The sequence below is a fragment of the Lagopus muta genome, chromosome 1 (genome assembly GCF_023343835.1).
Source record: "Lagopus muta isolate bLagMut1 chromosome 1, bLagMut1 primary, whole genome shotgun sequence".
Classification (NCBI taxonomy): Eukaryota; Metazoa; Chordata; class Aves; order Galliformes; family Phasianidae; genus Lagopus; species Lagopus muta.
In genome coordinates this window covers 106,896,427-106,913,935 of record NC_064433.1, presented here as the reverse complement: position 1 = coordinate 106,913,935, position 17,509 = coordinate 106,896,427, and the positions used below count along the sequence as shown (strand labels likewise).

Here is a 17,509-nt window from a genome sequence, read left to right as displayed (position 1 = left end):
TTGGCTCCACACAACACCACCACAAATTCAAATCCTACCTCTGAGAGCGCTGTCCATTGCTGCCAGGGCATGCTGCTGGCTCAGGTCCCTACCAGATCCCATATCTAAGTCATGTCCCCATCTCCTATGTTTTGGTGGCTGCTTGCTTGTATGAAGTCTGCTGTCCCCACCAGCGGGAGTGGCTCAGGACTTTGCTTTGAAAATGGTGGAGAGCTGCTACCCCTCTGTGTCATTCATACTGACAGGAAAGATGCATGGTGTGCCCTCATAGGGTCTCATGCCCCTCTGCCCCCAGGGGAGGGACAGCCCTGTCCCTGCCTGTTCATGGGGCTAAGCATCCATTCTAACTCAGTTCCACCAGTGTTTTGGGGAGCCACTCATTCTGGGGCTGCCTTCCTGCGAGACTTATGTTCTCTGAAGAGTTAAGTACATTAGTGCGAGTAATCTCACTCCATTACCTTCTATAAAACAGAATCTGTGATTTCCTCCCTCGTGAGCATTTACCATAGTGCAACGGGCTACTATTTTCATATTCAACTCATTGGTAAGCCATAAAGTCAGCTCACGTTCTTGGCCCTGAAGCAGAGAGCCCTGGGGTTGGGACAGTGACTCAGGGCTGCGAGGAGGGCACGGAGCATCGACATCGCCTCACATCCCCATCACATCCCTCCCTCTTCTTTGAAATCGACAAAATTCAGCAGTTTACAAGGCTTTTTAAAATCTGAGATGAAGCAATTAAATCTCCAGACTGGAGAATGTGAACCTTTAAAGGCCCTTTGCAGAATATCAAAAGAAAGAGAGGATTATATTTAGCAGGTGTGACAGCCCACGCAGGACATTTCATTGCGAAAGGGCCTGACACGAACCAGGAACCAATACTTAAATTAATACAAAACATCTTGGGGGAAAGGTGTTTTCTTTTCTTTTTTAAGCATTAGGAAATCATAACGCTTTCGGGCTTCTTCAAAAGAGAAAGGTCCAACTATACAGCAGTCATCTGGCATGTAAAATAAAAAGAGGGAGGGGATAAAATGGGAAAAGGGGCACCTAGAAATGCTTGCGACAAGACTGGGAGGGGATATTTTGCTTTTCTGAAGCTGTGGTTTTAACACTCAGTAGGATGTTGTCTGTCCCCAGCAGGGAGGCACTGGCTGTGGGGCAGGTGGGGGGAGAGGGGATGATCCCTGTCCACAGAGAAAGGACTGGGAGGTGCTGCTGTGGCAGGATCCACTTTTGGGGTGCTCTGTCTCTTTGCTCTGCTGCTCTGAGCTAGGCATGGGCCAGCTTACCTCTTTTGGTCACGATTTAGGCATTCAAAAAGGCACAGTGCAGTCCAATGCCATCATGCTCGCAGAGAGGAAAAGCGTGTGGCCTGTGTATAGGGGACCCTTTGGCAGGGAGAGAGTTAAAGGTCCTCGGCACCCACCAGCCCTGGTCTAGGCAGTGTCTAAAATCAGACCTAGACCCACTTTATTTTTTCCTTAAAAACAGGAAATGGAGCCCTGAAGGCTTTTTAGCTGGAGAGGGAGTGAGGAGGGGGTAATGCTCACTCTGCCCATATCCAGCCCTAGGCCTGACCCAGACTTGGGGGTCTCTGTGTGTGTGTTGTTTTTTTTTTTTTATTTCTCCTCCTTTTTTTTTTTTTTTTTTTTTCCTATTATTTTGGCAGACTTTTTGGAATGTCTGGGAGCTAAGGGCTTTGCTTCATGGAGCAGAATTCTGAAGCAAGAAAAAGAGAAAGTTATAGACTAAACCACAGAAATGTAAACATGTCTGCAGCTAAAATAACTCCACTTTCATTGAAAACACTCCTCGCTCACAATCAGACTTCTGTGTGCTACGCTCAATAAAACTGCATGCTAATAGCAACCAATTAATACATTATGTAGTTCTGCTTTAAAAACTGAGACACTTTTAATTTTTTTTCTACTTTTTTTTTTCCTCTTCTCCTATTTTATTTTATTATCATCATTATTATTATTATTTTAATTAAGGGAGCACTCGGCTCTCCGCATCTCTCGCTGCCTCACCGTGCGCTGATCGCTGCCCGAGGAGCGCCGCGGGGACAGGCAGCGGGCGATGCCCGAAGCGGCGGCGGGGGCCGAGGAGCGCCCGGGGGCGGCCGGGGCAGCGCGGAGGCGGCGGCAGGAGAGGCGCTCCGGTAAGGAGGGAAGGAACGGGACTGGGGCAGCGGGACGGGACGAGGCGCATCGCTCGCTGCTCCCCGGCGTCCGCGTCTCTCCTTGCTCCGTGTGCTGTATGTTTGTGCTATGTGTGTGTGATGGGAGCGCTCTGCTCCCCGCTCCGGGACGCGTCCGCTCCCCGTCCCCCGCTGAAGGGGCTCTCAGCGCCCGGCTCTCCGCACCGCGCTCCCCCCTTCCTCCTTTTATTTCCCCGCATTCACTTCTTTATTGCGCGGCGATCCCGAGCTCCACTGCCGTCTCTCAGACTTCGAGGCTCGTCGCTTGTACTTCTCTTTAAACCCTCCCGGGCCGAGCCCCACAGCCCCGCTCCCCCACCCTCCCCCAGCCCCCCCGCCGGTCCCGCTCACCTCCAGTTCCTCCCGCCCCCCCCCCCCCGTGCGGAGCGGGGCCGCCCCGGGGGGTGCCGGTGCCCGGTGGGCAGCGCGGGGCCGCCCCGACGGCCGCGGGGGAGCCGGGGAACGCCGAGGAGCAGCGGCTGCGCCGCTCGGCGATTGGAGAAAGAAAGAGGCTCATTGAGCCCGGGGCCAGCGCGATGGGCTGAGCCCGTCCCGACTGAAGTGACTCACTGCACTCCGCCGGCCCCGCGCTCTCGCTCACTCCCTCGCTCGCTCCCGCTGGCGGCGGCCGCCGCCTTCCCCCGGCCCCGGCCCCGGCCCCCGCCGTCCTCCGAGCCCGGTAAGTCCTTTCCCCGGACCGCGGTGGACGGGGCGCGGGGAGGAGGGTGTTTGAGCGGCTCGAGGCTGCGGGGATGGGCGCGGAGGGGGCGCGGCGCCGCCGTCGGGGCGAAGGGAGCGGGGCGGCGGCGGCCGAGCATCCTCCTGCGGGCGCCCGCTGCGCGCACTCGGACCTCGCAGGCTGCTTCGGGTGGTAAAGCGATAGCACTTTCGTTTTGATGCGTTTGGTTTCAGGCTGGCCACTCTCTTTTCGGGCGCAAGTCTCCGAAATATCCTCCCTCCCCCTTTATTATTGTTATGATTTTTTCTTCTCGTTCGTTTGTAAATTCTTTCGGCAATTAGCCGTTCAGTTAACTAATACCTGTGCGGCTGTCTCAAAAGCTGACAAGCTCTTGGATGTAGGAAAACCTAAAGTTACCTGAGTTGGGCTGATGAGATCAGAGCTGGTTGTGGCACTTTTCCGAGTCAGCGCTTGGACACAGTGCTCGGATGTCTGTTTTGGTGACCAGATGACTTTCCTGTAGACTCTGCAGCGAAGGTAATCTTATTTGCAAAAGCTGAAGTTGCAAATTCTGGCTAACATAAACTTCCATTCATTGCTGCCTTCACAGAGTGCCCGCAGTGTACTTAAAATTGTACTTTTTCCTTTTTTTTTTTTTTTTTAATAGTTATTTGTATTCGAAGTGCCATTCTCCGAATTAACGCTGCTTCAGCTCTGAAGCAATAGTTTGGAAATTACACTCTACCCATGTAATTTTGAGACCGTTAGAAAAACCAGGATAGGTCTCTGAACTGCACATGGAGAAATGTCACATTCCTTTGGTTTAACCCTTTAACCGCTTCCCCGGTTTCATGGAAACAAGCAAAGTAGACAAAGACAGCATCTCACCAGGGTAGGAAATGGAAGTTTTCATCGGTGTCTGTGCACCACCACCTGTGGGGTTTCAAACACTTCTGAGCTGACATGGAAAGCAAGAAAGAGAAGGGTCCATAACAGATCGCTTGGCAGCTTCTTAATTAAATGAAAAGAAAGAAAGGCTAAATACTTAATGCAGGACAAATATGTTTTGATATTGATTATCTTGCCTGTTTTCTAAGTGACGTCAAAAATAATCAGTGATGCTGTGGGATGTAAGAGTAATGTTGGCTCTTATCTTCTACCATACTTGTGCCAAACAATGGCTGGCGGGATGTGCAGATCTTTGGAAAACTTTGCAAGGAAGAAAAGAGCTACCTCCAAGAGCACTTCAGAGCTTAGAGCTTGGGATAGCATCTGTCCCCACCTCCCACAATTGACTCCCCAAAGTTAAACAAATCGTACAGTGCTGGATAGAGTTACATGTTGCAGGCACTTTATAAATGATCTGTCAGCAGTAGTCCTAGATGGGATCAGTCAGACTTTTTGCTCCTAAGGTGTTATTCTGGCTTACAATTTATGTAGCATTTCGTTTCTAAAGATCTATTCTAGAAGATATCAGTTGGTCACGTTTCTCTTCCAATATCAGCATGAGATGCGGGGCTCCTCTCTCTTTTTTTAACTGGGTTTGAGCTCCTTGCCAGGCTGTGATACAGTGAGGGTGCAGGAGCCTGCTGAGCAGTGTCGGTGTTAGGAGCCATAAGCTTGAAGTGAAGATTGCTACAAACTCAGAAGGAGCGTCCCTCAACATGAGCACAATTGTACTCATGAAAATAGGCAGAAATTGCAGTCACAGTTGTTAGTAGTATGATTGCACCCTAAACCCCAGTACTTTTGCCTGGGTGCTGTGGATGTCTCTGCTACTTGCTTGCTGAGGGAAAAATTTATTTTCTGTGTGCACGTGGAGCTCTGTAAACAAACACCAAATCCCCAGCTGGTTGTTTGTCACCCGCTTGGTTTGAGCAGCATCACATGAGCGAATACCTGACTACCGATGAGGCAAATCCCTTCCTTTGCACTCCCTACAAATCACCAGCGCTTCTCCAGCCAGGCTGGAGGTGGATTGCATTGGTTCTCCTGCTGCAGGGCACCTCGTTTTGACCGCTTAATGGAGGTTTGCCTATACAAGAGTTTCTCCCCTTGTTTCTATGCCCTCTGCTGAGAATCAAAAATAAAAACCATGGAAAGCTTTTGCAGCACTGTTGGCGTCTGGTAGCTCTGAGAGGATACATGCCACACTTCCTTCCTTTCCTAAACACTCGAGGAGTTATGAGCAGGTAACAATGAAACCATTGGGTTGAGGCAAATCCTTTCCCTTGAAATATCTACCACAGGTTATTGGGCTTTGGGGCTAGGTTGTTTGGAGTTTTTTGAGGGGTTTATTTATTTTTCATTATCAGGAAGATTACTATGTTGTTTATTTTTAAGTGGATATATTGTTTTTTGGGGGGGAGAGAGGGCATCTGTAAGGTAGAGTTGTATTTCTTGCATTGTGGAAAGCTGTGGCCTGAACTCTAGGTGGACATTGCTGTCAAAGAGCATGGTCAGGGCTTGAAAGAATGACCTTTTGTGCTCTACCACCACTCTGGCTTTCGTTGTGCCCACAGCTGGCCACTTTTCTGGCCACTAGAATATATTTGATTTCCCGGAGTGGTTCTAGCCCCGTACTTATATTCAGGCAGGCTTTAGCTGAGCATCATTTTGTCTTTTGGTCGGGCTGAAGGCTGGAGCTGTGAGGATTTGTGTTACTGTGACAGTCTGAAAAGTAATTAAATAAATGGAGGAAATCTAATATATTTCTTTGACAATGGGGCTGGTAGTTAACTAGTGTAGGTAAAAAACTGACAGTCTAAAATTACTTTGCTAAGTTTAAATGTCAGTAAAAAGTAGGCAATAGAAAAAAATTAAAGGGTATATCTAAATATGGAGCTGCGGACATATCTGTTATATTTAAACTACGTTTTGACCTCTTCTATTTATATGTAGTGGTATGTGTATAATCTGGAGAGCTTGATTGAACACGAGAAACAGCAATTTCACAATGAAAACCCAAGAGTTTATTCTGCTGTAGATGTAGTGTATGTCCTTGTTAATCGGTGTGTATATAAAAGTTGAAATGTATGCAGTGAGGCATTTTTATGTTGTTTAAGGGCTAAAATGATATTTGATCTAGAGTAAACATGCCATTTGCAGAATGTCTACCGCCGTACTTCAGTTGCAGGCATATCTCCTATTAGTCTCGGTGGCACTTTTTCTTGGACAGAGCAGGAGGAGAGTGCTCTGTAGCATTTGTTTTCACAGTCTTACCTTTTCTGTGATATGTTCTGAAACACTGCTTTTTAATTTTGAAAGCTATGATGGGACGTGGATTGCTCTCGCATGCTGCTTGCATCAGATGAAATCCCTCCTTGGCACAACTTCATTCCACTATGAAAAAAACTTATTCCAGGAACAAAATACATAGTTATGTTTGTTTGATAATGCGTCGTATAAATATTAATTGTCTGCCCTAAGAGAAAACAATAAACATGTGTTTTCATTTTAGCTGCAGATACCAGATGCTTTGATAGACAGTGGGTGGAAGGGAAGGGCCTCAGCTTGCAGCAACACGAGCTGGACGCCGTGGGACCACTGTGTCTGGGAGACTGCTGGTGTGCACCAGGGGTTGGAGAGCCAGGGGTTTGCTGTCAAATTGAGCTCTTCTGTTGCTGTTTGTTTTAACATGTGCACTGCGTGGTATCCACATCCCTGTTAAAGTGTCTGGATAGCAGTGTTGCTTTCAGCCTTACTGTCTGTTCAGTGATGCTGTGCTGCTGCTGATCCTCTCAGCACAGGGAAGCCAGAAGACTGCCTGCTTGCTGTGCCATATTGGCAGGACACTGAGAAGCAGCTGCCCTTTTCACAGTGCTGCTTATGCACGTGAACCTCAACTTGTGCTGCGTTTCAGATCTGGGTTTGCCAGGTAGTCTGCAGCTTTGAACTGCACGTACCTCATTAGCTGCTGACTTACCAAAAGAGTTGGCTTGTAGGAAGTGATCAGCACCAGCAGGCTTGCAGTACTGCAAGTTAAGCAAACACGAGCTTCAATGTGGTTTCAATCAGTGCAGTTTAGACACCCAAGTTTTCAAGTTCCTGCAGGAGGTCTGTAATGAAACAGGCTTGTTTTCTTTTCACCTCACAAGGAAACAGCAAGGGGAGAAAAAACCTCTTGGACTTTGCTCAGGGTGACATGACTGGATGGTGACCAAAGGGCTCAGCATTGTTGCAAATCAGTGAGTGCAGCCTCTGGCCAGCACTACTTTCCTCTCCAGGCAGTGGATGGGTTGTCCTGCAGCAGTTGGTAGCAGCAGATTTGACTGAGGCAGTGCAGGTGGTAGGGGCTGGGAGATGATGCTCTTCCCTGTTAACCTCCCCTCATTCCCAATTATGCTGCCTACTGAGCAAACTTCTTATGCTGCTATCTTCCCCTGGCTGCTGCAAGTGGTCTGTAAGGGTCTATTTTTGCTAACGCTCTGCTGTTACCAAATGTGCATCAGAATATATCTCTGTCAATTTCCTACTGATCAGGGTAGTGGGCTAGAAGCAGCAGCTTGCTGTTCTGTAAACAACTTGTAACAAAATGTTGTGCAAAATCTGATTGATGTCTTCTCATTTGTAAGTCACGTAGACTTACCAGTTTGAGCTTTTTGTAACGCCTCCTAGCTTTGCACTGAGTTTATTACTTCATTTTTAGCTTATTAAGCATGGATATACACAGCCTATTTGACCTGATTTGACTGAAGCGCGCTTTTTCAACAAGTCCCATACGTTTTTTGTCACTCAGTAGCTGTACTGCATGCAGTTTGTGTGTGATTTGTTTTAGTGTAATTGAGTGTACGTGCAAAAATCATATGGATTCACTGAGCTCCACATGCATCTTCTTAGCGAATTACTCTTCTGTGGTGGCAGTACAAAAACTTAAATATGACAGTCAAAGAAAATGAAGTTTAGACAAATTTCATGGTTTATTGTGGTTTATATTCTTATTTCCTGTATAATTAAAAGAATTTAAAGGGATTTAGAAAAATAAAAAGTTCTTCAGCGGTACAGAAGGGAAATCCTGATGCAAAATTCAGCTTTGTAAAAAAGCTTTGTCATTATTGAATGAATGCTAATAAATTTAAACCTGGCGTTTTAAAATTGTTTATAAAAAGGACTGTTCCCTGCAGAGTTCACAGATTATACACAAAGGATTGATAGTATAACTAAAAAAGTAACAGTAATACATTGCATAGCAGTTTGCACTGACTAAACTGCAAACTGCTTGGAAAAGAACAAGCTGAATTGCAGGACCCATGTGAATCAGGTATGGCAAAAGTTATCAATCATTTCTCCAAAGAAGCACTGCCACATTGACTGTTCTGACTCTAGTTGACTCTTCAAAGGCTGACTGTTTTTTTTACACAGATCTGTGCCTGTGAATTAAAAGCAGGTCAGAAAAAAAAAGAAAAATAATTTTTAAAAAAGTGAATGCTTTTTCCTCAATTTCATTATATTTGCCCAGAATATGAAGCTGGGAATTTGGGCCAGTACTCCTCATTTCTTCACCACTTTTATAAGCTCTCCGGTATTTTTATGAATTTATAGCAAACAGTCTGTAGCATGCTCTGTATCTCTAGCAATCGGGACAAGCCAAATCATCTGTCACCAATATGTATGTCAACATCCTGAAACCACAAAGAGCACCTCTTAGTAGGCACAACCAAGGTTTCATGTCAGCGAAGCAATTCATCAAGCACAGAGGAATCTGAGATTTTGGTTCTTGCACCTTCTATGCAGAGAAGCCACATCTGCTGTGGTGAGTCTGAAAACCTGCTTTGTGGGGTTTGCTTGATGACCTGTAGCCATCTAAAATGCAGTTTTAGATCTAAGCAGCTAATGGATGGCAGTTGTCAGTTTCCTCCCTGGGCTGAGGACAGATCAATTTGCCAAACTAAGACAACCACCTCTGTTTGGGAGAGCCACTGAGAAGCAGCCTCCATCTATCTCTTTTATCATTAGAATAAGACAGGAATGGATTAGTCTTGCTGTCTTTCTATTGAGAGTCGGTTCAGTTCTTGGAGGAAATACCCATGACAAGCTTTTACAGAAATCACCTAATCAGGGCAGAAGGTGATGCAGCCATAAAGATGACACATCTGGGGGTCATCCTTTACATCTCCCAGGGCCCAGAGCTGTAATGCTTGGTTAGGGGCTGGTTTGCTGCAGGGCACAGGGCTACAAGGAAAGGGAGTCCTTCTCCTCCTCTCCCTCTCCCTCTCCCTCTCCCTCTCCCTCTCCCTCTCCCTCTCCCTCTCCCTCTCCCTCTCCCTCTCCCTCTCCCTCTCCCTCTCCCTCTCCCTCTCCCTCTCCTCTCTCCTTTTCAGATAACAACACCCCCATGATGTACTGCATATGGTATGGGACAGGCAAACCAATTGGCAGTGGTGCTGCCACCCTCAGAGGCACATCCAGCCCTTTCCTATAATGTGGGTCACAAGTGCCTGTGGGTTTTGATCCAGCATAGGATTTATGTCCCTCCCTCCTCATTGTGTTGCTTCTGCAGGGCTAAAGAGGAGTGAGAAGTAGTAAAAATCTATTTTGGTCACTGAAGTAAGCAGACATGAGTCAGAATACTCACTGGGAACAGATCTGCTGGATGAAAAGGTGCCATTTTTACATAGTCACTTCTCTGACCATGCCCTTTAAACTCTTACAAAAATAGAATACTTTCTCTGGCACTTCTCTTGGAAAGCAGAAATGTGAGTGAGAGTGAGGATGTTTGCTGCACTTTGGTCCCTGCTTCAAAACACAGTTTGTGTGCGAGTTTTGTAATGCACATGTAACATATGTTTAACACCAGGGAAAATAGAAAGGAGGCATTTGGGTTTTGTGGGGAGGGGATTTGGATTTGAATAGTTTTAACATTTGTAGGGGAAAAGTGTGATTCCCAGTTCCTGTCTGTGAACGGTTGGATGAATTCTGGCGAGCTTTCTGCCCTGATTTCTGGCATCCTCTCTTCCCTGCAGACATACACTTCTGATCAGTAAACTTGTGTGGAGCACAGTGAGGCTCCTTTTGACCATTGGCTCTGGGCTCCCTTTGGACTGCTCAAAATGAGTGGTCTGAGCTAAAAATGTGCCTAAAACCACATTGACGTAAGCTAGGAGTGTTTATGGACCTGCGAGGTGACAAATCATCGCCGGCAACTGGAGTCCTGGAGTGGTGCTGTTGATGTGCACGTGAGATGAGAGCATGTCCACTCTGGTGAAGTTAACAGAGCTCAGCTCTTCTGGGTCGGCTATGGACCTGTCCCACAGGGCTGCAGGGGACATCAGCTCTCCTCTGCACTGCATCGCTCACTGAGTAATAAGGGGAACAATTAGCAAGACACAGGATTTCACAAAAGGTCACCTGCAGCTAAGTAGGTGCTACTGAATTTTTGAACTCCTTTCTCATTTTTAATGGGTTGGTAGAAAGCTAGAGCCTGGCTGATCCAATGAAACTGAAAACCAGTGGTGCACTTCACCACGTGCTTTTAAAGATGTTTGTCAGTCCTGTTGTTCTCCCTTGGACCAGTTAACTCTCCTGAATAAAAGGAATAAACATGTTTAACTTCATTTTCAGTTGGTTTTACATGGAAAAAAACACTGAACTATGATTTGTTCTTTCTGCTCTACTCCAGTACAAGTAACAAAAACATCTGAAAGTTCTGAATTGGTGTTCTGAGGATGAAATCAACCTTGCTGAAGCTTTTCAGTTGGTTTCTAGGAGGTGCAGAACTGTACAGACAAACAGTTTCTTTCAAATGTTTCCACTGGGTCTGGGAAATGGCATAGTCTTTTCCTTGTGATGGGACTAGTACAGAATTTAAAGGCACTGTCTTTTTAGTACAGGAAACAGACTCTGCTTCTCCTCTCGTTAAAATTTCCTTGAACAAAGTCAAATCATTTCCACTTTCTCTGGATGGATTCATCTTTCCTGTGTGTGGAGACTTGGGTCATACACCTGCTTACCTCCTGCTCAGTCCCTTAGAAGCAAGGATTCAGTGAAGATTTACTGTCAAGATTGCCTAATTTAGTTCCTCACAGGGCCAAGTAGCTTCTTATAGGGGAATCCTAATTTTTCCATTTAAAATTTGAGTGCTGTTTTGGCTTTGATGACATTTACAGCCAAAGCACAGCAGGTTTTATACATCCATTCCTTGTCTTACTGTGAGACAGGTGATGTCAGCAGGCAAGATAAGGGAGGAAAATCACCATAGCGACATGCAGACACGCTAGTCTGATGCAGTAATTGGATGTGTAGATGGACTTCCCTCTTCAGCCCTACTCACATTGTCTGATATGGTGCTGAAGTTACCATCGGGAAACTTTAAACTGTTGTTTTTGAGTAGAACTTGTACTTGATAAAGCTCACTGATTTGTTTTCCATCACAGACTGAGCACACAGGTTGTACTCCAGTGCCCGGGATCCCTCTGTTTCTGCTCATGGGATACTACAAAGGGGTTCAGCTGGTGATGAGCAAGGGTCAGCTCTGCCATACTTGGGTGTTTCTTAACTGCTGCAGACTGAAGATCTACCTACACTTTTAAAAACTGTACCCTCTCTTTTGGTGTGCACATGCCTAGCTGTTGTTTGCCTGGGGGGAAGGAGGAATGAACGAAGAACTTAGCTTTTAGGTAAACAAGAAGTTACTGTTCTACTGTTAAAATTACAAGCATTTTAAATTAGGTATTGACAGCAGTTGAGAGCTGGTTCTCAACTATGCTGGCAGGCAACTAGATGTCTACCAGCTCCTAAGGGAAGCCTTATTGCAGGCTGTGAGAATAACTCATTAACCAGTTAGTCTACGGCAGTGCTACTCAACATATGGTCTGTGGGCTGCTGGTGGTCTGGAAGACATTAAAAAGTGGTCTGAGAAATGATTGCACAAGAAAGGCAGAAATAACCCCACAGAGACAGATCCACATTCTCACACCACTAGCAGACTTGTGCCCATGTCACCAAGCTGCCCTGTGTCAGCAAGCTGCGCTAAGATTTAATTGCTTTAGTCTCCCATTTTGAGCCTAAATGGATGGACCTTGAGTAGTGGCATGAAAGGGGAACTTTTGCTTGATCAGATTGATGCAGAGCAAGTCTTCTCCCATTAAATAGGATGAATGCTTTGTCTCTCCTTTCTCAGGTTTTTGAGATATGAGATGGGCTGAGGGATGCTGCTTCTACATCCATGTTGCTAGCAGTAATGAATGCTACAGGGAAACGGACGGCGGCAAGCCCATTTCCTTCACAGTGGGAGGAAAGTAGTAATTCAGGAGACCATTAAACTTTAGAAATACCTCTGCAAGGTCCCTACAAAGATACACTCCATTTAGATTAAAGTCCCATAGGGCCAATTACCTTGGAAGAACATAAGAACTTAAACAAAAGCTGAGTTAGGTATGCTGCCCACCAATGGATTTGAACAAAAATGGATGCAGTGAGAAAACACTTGTGTATTATGAAAGCAAGAACATTTAGAGTAGCTCTGTGCAATAACCAACTTTTACTGTTCCCCCAGGATCAGTGTGCACAGGAAATATCTGTGGCATGTTTGCTTTTCCTGGAGATGACAGCAACCCTTTGGCAACCACTTTATAATACGTGCTCAATACTTTTCAAAATGTTGGGCTGTTGTTTTATGAATGTGCTTGATTTCTGGGTGCCAGAGCCTTTGTGCTTTGATTTCTACTCCTCCTAACTTGCCCGTTTGCATTTCAACCCTGGACACTTCTCTTTGAGCACCGTTCTTTAGCTATGACTGTGCCTCCATCTTTCTCAGCAGAAGCATTGGGATGGGGTTTGAGCAAAAAGAGCAGCAAACAGAAGTCATTTATGCTTCTTGTATGAAAATAACCTCCACTGTGTGGCTGTGGGCTCCTGGAGATGGAGAGATGACTTAACATGATGTTGTGGCAGGAGGATTAGTGCAAACAAATTGAAATCCTTTGTTTCAATTGGTGTTTTCTGTGAGCAGATAGAGTAACTTGCACAAGACAGAAAAGCAGAGTCCAGTGCTAGCACTGGGATTAATGTCTGCTGTTGCTTCAGCTGATAGACCACAGATTTAATTGATCAGTTAGCTATTTTCAATCAGACCTGAGTACTGGAGTGCACTAAACTTTCATACAAGGCATCTGGAAAATGAGCCAATCCTGAGATGCTGTAGTTTCAAGTTCCTGAAAGTGTTTACTGATGCAAATTACTGTATGGTTTTGAAAGTGCCTCTTCCATTTAACATTATAAAAGAACTTTCTCAAGAGAAGACACAATAAATAGTCTGAGGTCTAATAAATGAACATGCAAGTCTGAATTGTTTTAAAATACTTCTTACTTAAATAGGAGTCATTAACATTGTAACTGATAATGAGAAAAATGCTTATGCCATTAGTGGTTTACCACTTTGGTTCCAAAAGGATAAAAACAACTTCATAAAAGAGACCACAGACTGTCCATTTTCAGCCTCAGTGTAGGGTAAATGCTTCAGTGAATATGAAACCCATCATTTAAAATAATATTTTCATATTTATGTTTGGGAAGCATGGTCAGAATGCCCTTTGAGTATGCTGGAGCTCTGTGATGCGTAGCTGTGTGGCTGCAGCAGAAGGGACAGCATTTTGATTGACTGTGGTGTGGTGCTGGAAGTTTCACTGGGGTGAACAAGTCCTTGTCTGGCCTTCCCCCAGTGATGTTGAGGGACTGGACAGGTTTATTTGGGCAACTCTTGGTCCCTTCTGTCTTCCCCCAGCATTGCCTGTTGCAAGGCAAGTTGGGTGTTTCTATGTGGTTGAATCTCAGTCTGAGTTCTGTGAACTGGTGAAGGAAACAGAAGATTTTAGGTCTCCCCATGGCACTGGTGGGACGTGGTGGCTCAGGAGCTGGGTCAGGGGTGATGGTATGACCTCAGTGAACCTGTTCATCAATACCAGCTGCTCAGTCCTTTGAGTATGACTCCTTTCCCTTCTTCTGAATACCTTCTTCCCCTGGACAAACCAGTCTGGACTCAGTTCCCTGCTCAGGTTGGTGGAAGGACCCTTAACAACTTCAGCCAGGACTGGAGCAAACCCTGGAGAAGTTCTGGTGTCCCCTCTCCTGAATGCTGCATTCAGGACTCAAAGTGCTGTTTTTTAGCCTTGTCCTTAGCAAGGGCAGCTGGAGGTGGAAGCGCCCTCTCAGACTGTCTCTGTAACAAAGTTTTACTGATGCTTTGTGTAGCTGCGTTAAATTGACTTTAAATTGACGTTAAATTAAATTGGAGGTGTTTGCTCTTACATAATAATGGAAAGTTCATCCCGCTCCCCTCAGTAAAATGACTGTTGTGCCGTATTCAAAATGAAAATCAATCAAAGAAGAAACACAGCTGGGCAAATGACAAGAGAAACAGAGCTGTGCCAAGGTGAATTTTTATGGAAATGCTCTCTGAACAGTATTTCCATGAAAAGGCTACTTACAGATGTAGGCTGTGCTTACATGAAGGAGAGCGTAATGCACCACACCCTGAATCTGGCAAGGTCTATGAACATCTCACATATATAGTTTAGGCAACAGAGATGTCATGCTTAGGACACAAAGGCTTTCTTCTTTACTGCAGTGTAATCGTATTAGCCCTGATATTGGGAAAAAGAAAAAAAAAAAAAAAAAAAGCTGTGAGAAAAAAAAATTATGGAAGAAACATTCAAATATAAAGTAAATGAACTGTTTTACTGAAAAGGAAATTTTCCGTATTGTAGGAAATCTGATGACCTATCAACAGTGTCTTAGCTATGACAGTGACTTGTAAGTCTGTCTGTGTCTGGCTCTGTGGTGGTCCTCTGAGAAGTAGCATGAGTGGCTTAATAACTGCAGAAGATTGTTCCTGTTGATGGCAGTGAGATTTTTCTCATTCACTTTAGTAGAAAAAGGATTAAGGAAGTGATATAAAAAGCAAGCAATGAAAGATGATTGATGTCAGCGTTCAAAAAATGGGAGAGGGGAAAAAAGTAAAACAGTAAAAACATCATCTTACACTTGAAATTGCCACATTTAGATCTACTACGCCATATTTTCTGTAGGCTTTTCAATGGGCTGTTTTCCAAAGGGCCTGACCAATTTTTCTGTAGACTTACTGAATATCAGCGGAAATCTTGCAAAGGTTGATTTTTCAATCTGTTAGTTTTCCCTTGTTTCTGGGATTTTTCATTTCATACCAATCAAGTCTGAAATGTGCTGAGAGAGAAATTCTTGAGACAACATTGGAATTTTTCAGCCTATTCCTGCGTGTCACTTTCTGAAATAAATGGGACTGCATTCTTTAAATTTATGATGGCTTATAACTTGATGTCATTGCTGTTCTAAAAATAATAATCTGAGATTGCTTAACTGACTTGATTGTTTACATTTCCTTTTGACACTTCCAGCAATGTTAGAGGTAATAGTATTAAAGCCTGTTCTTCTGTTATCCTCTCAGAACTTGTCACTGTCAAATAGGATATGACCATGTATGGATTTTAAAGATAAAGACAGTTGCCAAAGGCCTCAGTGCATTCATAAAGGTCTGCAATGGAGATCCAGTTACAGAAAAACAGTGAATTAGGTAGCTCTTGGCTCTGAGAGTTGGGAGTAGAGGTGATTGACTGTTGTTTTTAAACGATATTAGGTTTACAGAAAGAAAAGAAAAAGAAAAAAAGGAATATTAGCAGGCTAAAATTCTGAGCAGAAAAGGTCATGGCTTTAAAAAGAATTTGAAGATGTGCTCTACAAGGAGTTGGTAGTTCCCCCAGAAGATCATTATGGTAAGGTTGCCCGAAGAGGCTGTGGAGTCTCCTTCTATGGAGATATTCAAGACTGGTCAGGATGCCTATCTGTGCGACCTACTGTAGGCTACCTGCTTTAGCAGGGAGTTGGACTTGATCACTTGAGGCCCCTTCCAACCCATGTGATCCTGTGATACCAATGCAGGTAAGTATCCTCTCTCTGTCAGTTTTTGAGGTGGGGATCCACACCTACTGAGCATCTCACAGGTGTGTGTTGCACCTCACAGCAGCAAGCCCTGGTGCAATAATGAGGTCACCAGCCAGCAGCACCTGGAAGGGCATCCCTGCTCACTGGGTGACAGAAGACAGTGCCCATGCTCCCCTCGCCAACCTCCCAAGCTGCCATCAGGCCTGTGTAATAAATGTAATAAGCCATGGAAAATGCATCAGTAGCACGTGCTGACATCAGTGGAACCCACATGGGGATGAAGAAGGGATCTTGTTACCCCCGCTCAGCTGCACAACCTTTTAATCCAGCAGGGAACTACATTTTAACCCTTTCAAAGCTCTCCCTGTGAAGAGGGAAAGGGCAAGAAAATGTTCTTCTTTTTCACTGATGTTTAACCTCAGGTCTGTGTGAGCACAGACAGGCCATGGGGAAACAAATGCAAAAAGCTCAGCGAATACTGCAGATGGCAATGGCTGTCCTGGAGTGAGTGAACGCAAAGCCAAGTTCAATCTGCTGCCATTAATAAACTGTTTGTGCTGTGCTCTCATCCTCTGAGATGTCAGAAGAGCGTTGGAGTGAATTACAGCCTTCTGTTTATGCTGGGACTGATTATTGTCCTTTGTGAAGTGGAGACACGTTTCACAACAAGAAGTCATTCACAGGACATTCTCCTGAAAAGAGGAAAAATCAGTTTATGCCAATGCAGGACTTCCTGCTATCTCTGGTTGCCCCCACAACCGCACACCCACCCCCACAGACATGCTCATGCATCGCCTGCCTGACACTAGAAAGGGATATTACGTCTCTGGGTTATTTCCCCCGTGCTTTTGTTTTTCAGCCCACTACAGGAAGGGTTCATAAAGTAAGTATATCCAGAAAGATGTTTTTGTTCCCCACCTTGGGTTTCAGTCCCAAGACTGCCAATTAAATTATCCCATAAATTCTCCATTATAGGTAGTAAAACCTAATTTTAGATTTCCTGCCCACTCTAGTGTCCTGCCTGATTGCTACCAGTTGGATAGAGGCTCAACCTGTTAAGCAGACAATTGCAGTGAACTGTTTCTTTCTGTGCCACATGTGGAAAACTTTTTAATATGTGGCATTTGGTCATAATTCTCTCTGGCTATTTTCTACTTCATAGTAGCTCTAACTTTTTCTTTAGGCTGGAAAGTAGACATCTGTAATTTATTCCTTTGTCAAGAGGTTTTTGAGAGAGAAAAGGTGGTTACTCTGTGGATTAGGAAGTATGTTAACCTCCCTGCCACCACTGAAACAATAGTAGCTTTCAATTAGTTTCTATATAATTCCCATTTAAAAGAAAACTTCTGTATTAATAGAGCTAACACATTATGTGTAAGTTGAAAGTATTTCAGGTCATCTGACAAGAAATGCATTCTTTCCCTTCTTGTTCAAATGCAAACGTATTATTTAGTTGCAAACAGAGCTCATTTTCTTGAGGTTAGCTTTTGCCAGCCATATTCTCACTGAGGAGTATTTTATTTCACATACAGCGTCACTAAAGATTCCTATTTTATTCTCACCATAAACGACCCATAGCTTAGTATTTTTCTTCATAAGCTCTAGTGAGGACAAATATTAAATAAAGTTGTCACAAAAAAAGTTTTTATCACTTGAAAAAGGTGTAAACATCTTTCATCAGTACCTTGATCTTCAGGCAAAAGGGTACTTGCATTCAG

General features: G+C 44.7%; 1 protein-coding gene across 2 annotated transcripts in view; it reads left to right on the top strand.

The window, feature by feature from the left end:
* The first annotated feature begins 1,823 nt into the window (after positions 1–1,823).
* Positions 1,824–17,509, top strand: part of ERG (ETS transcription factor ERG) — a 147,197-nt gene continuing 131,511 nt past the window's right edge. The window contains exon 1 of one of the 2 annotated variants that reach the window (XM_048933844.1): positions 1,824–2,161. The gene's annotated coding sequence lies outside the window, so the exon portion shown is untranslated. Of the gene's footprint in view, positions 2,162–2,778; positions 2,880–17,509 lie in introns of those variants that run through there. The other variant, XM_048933847.1, reaches the window with a different exon arrangement.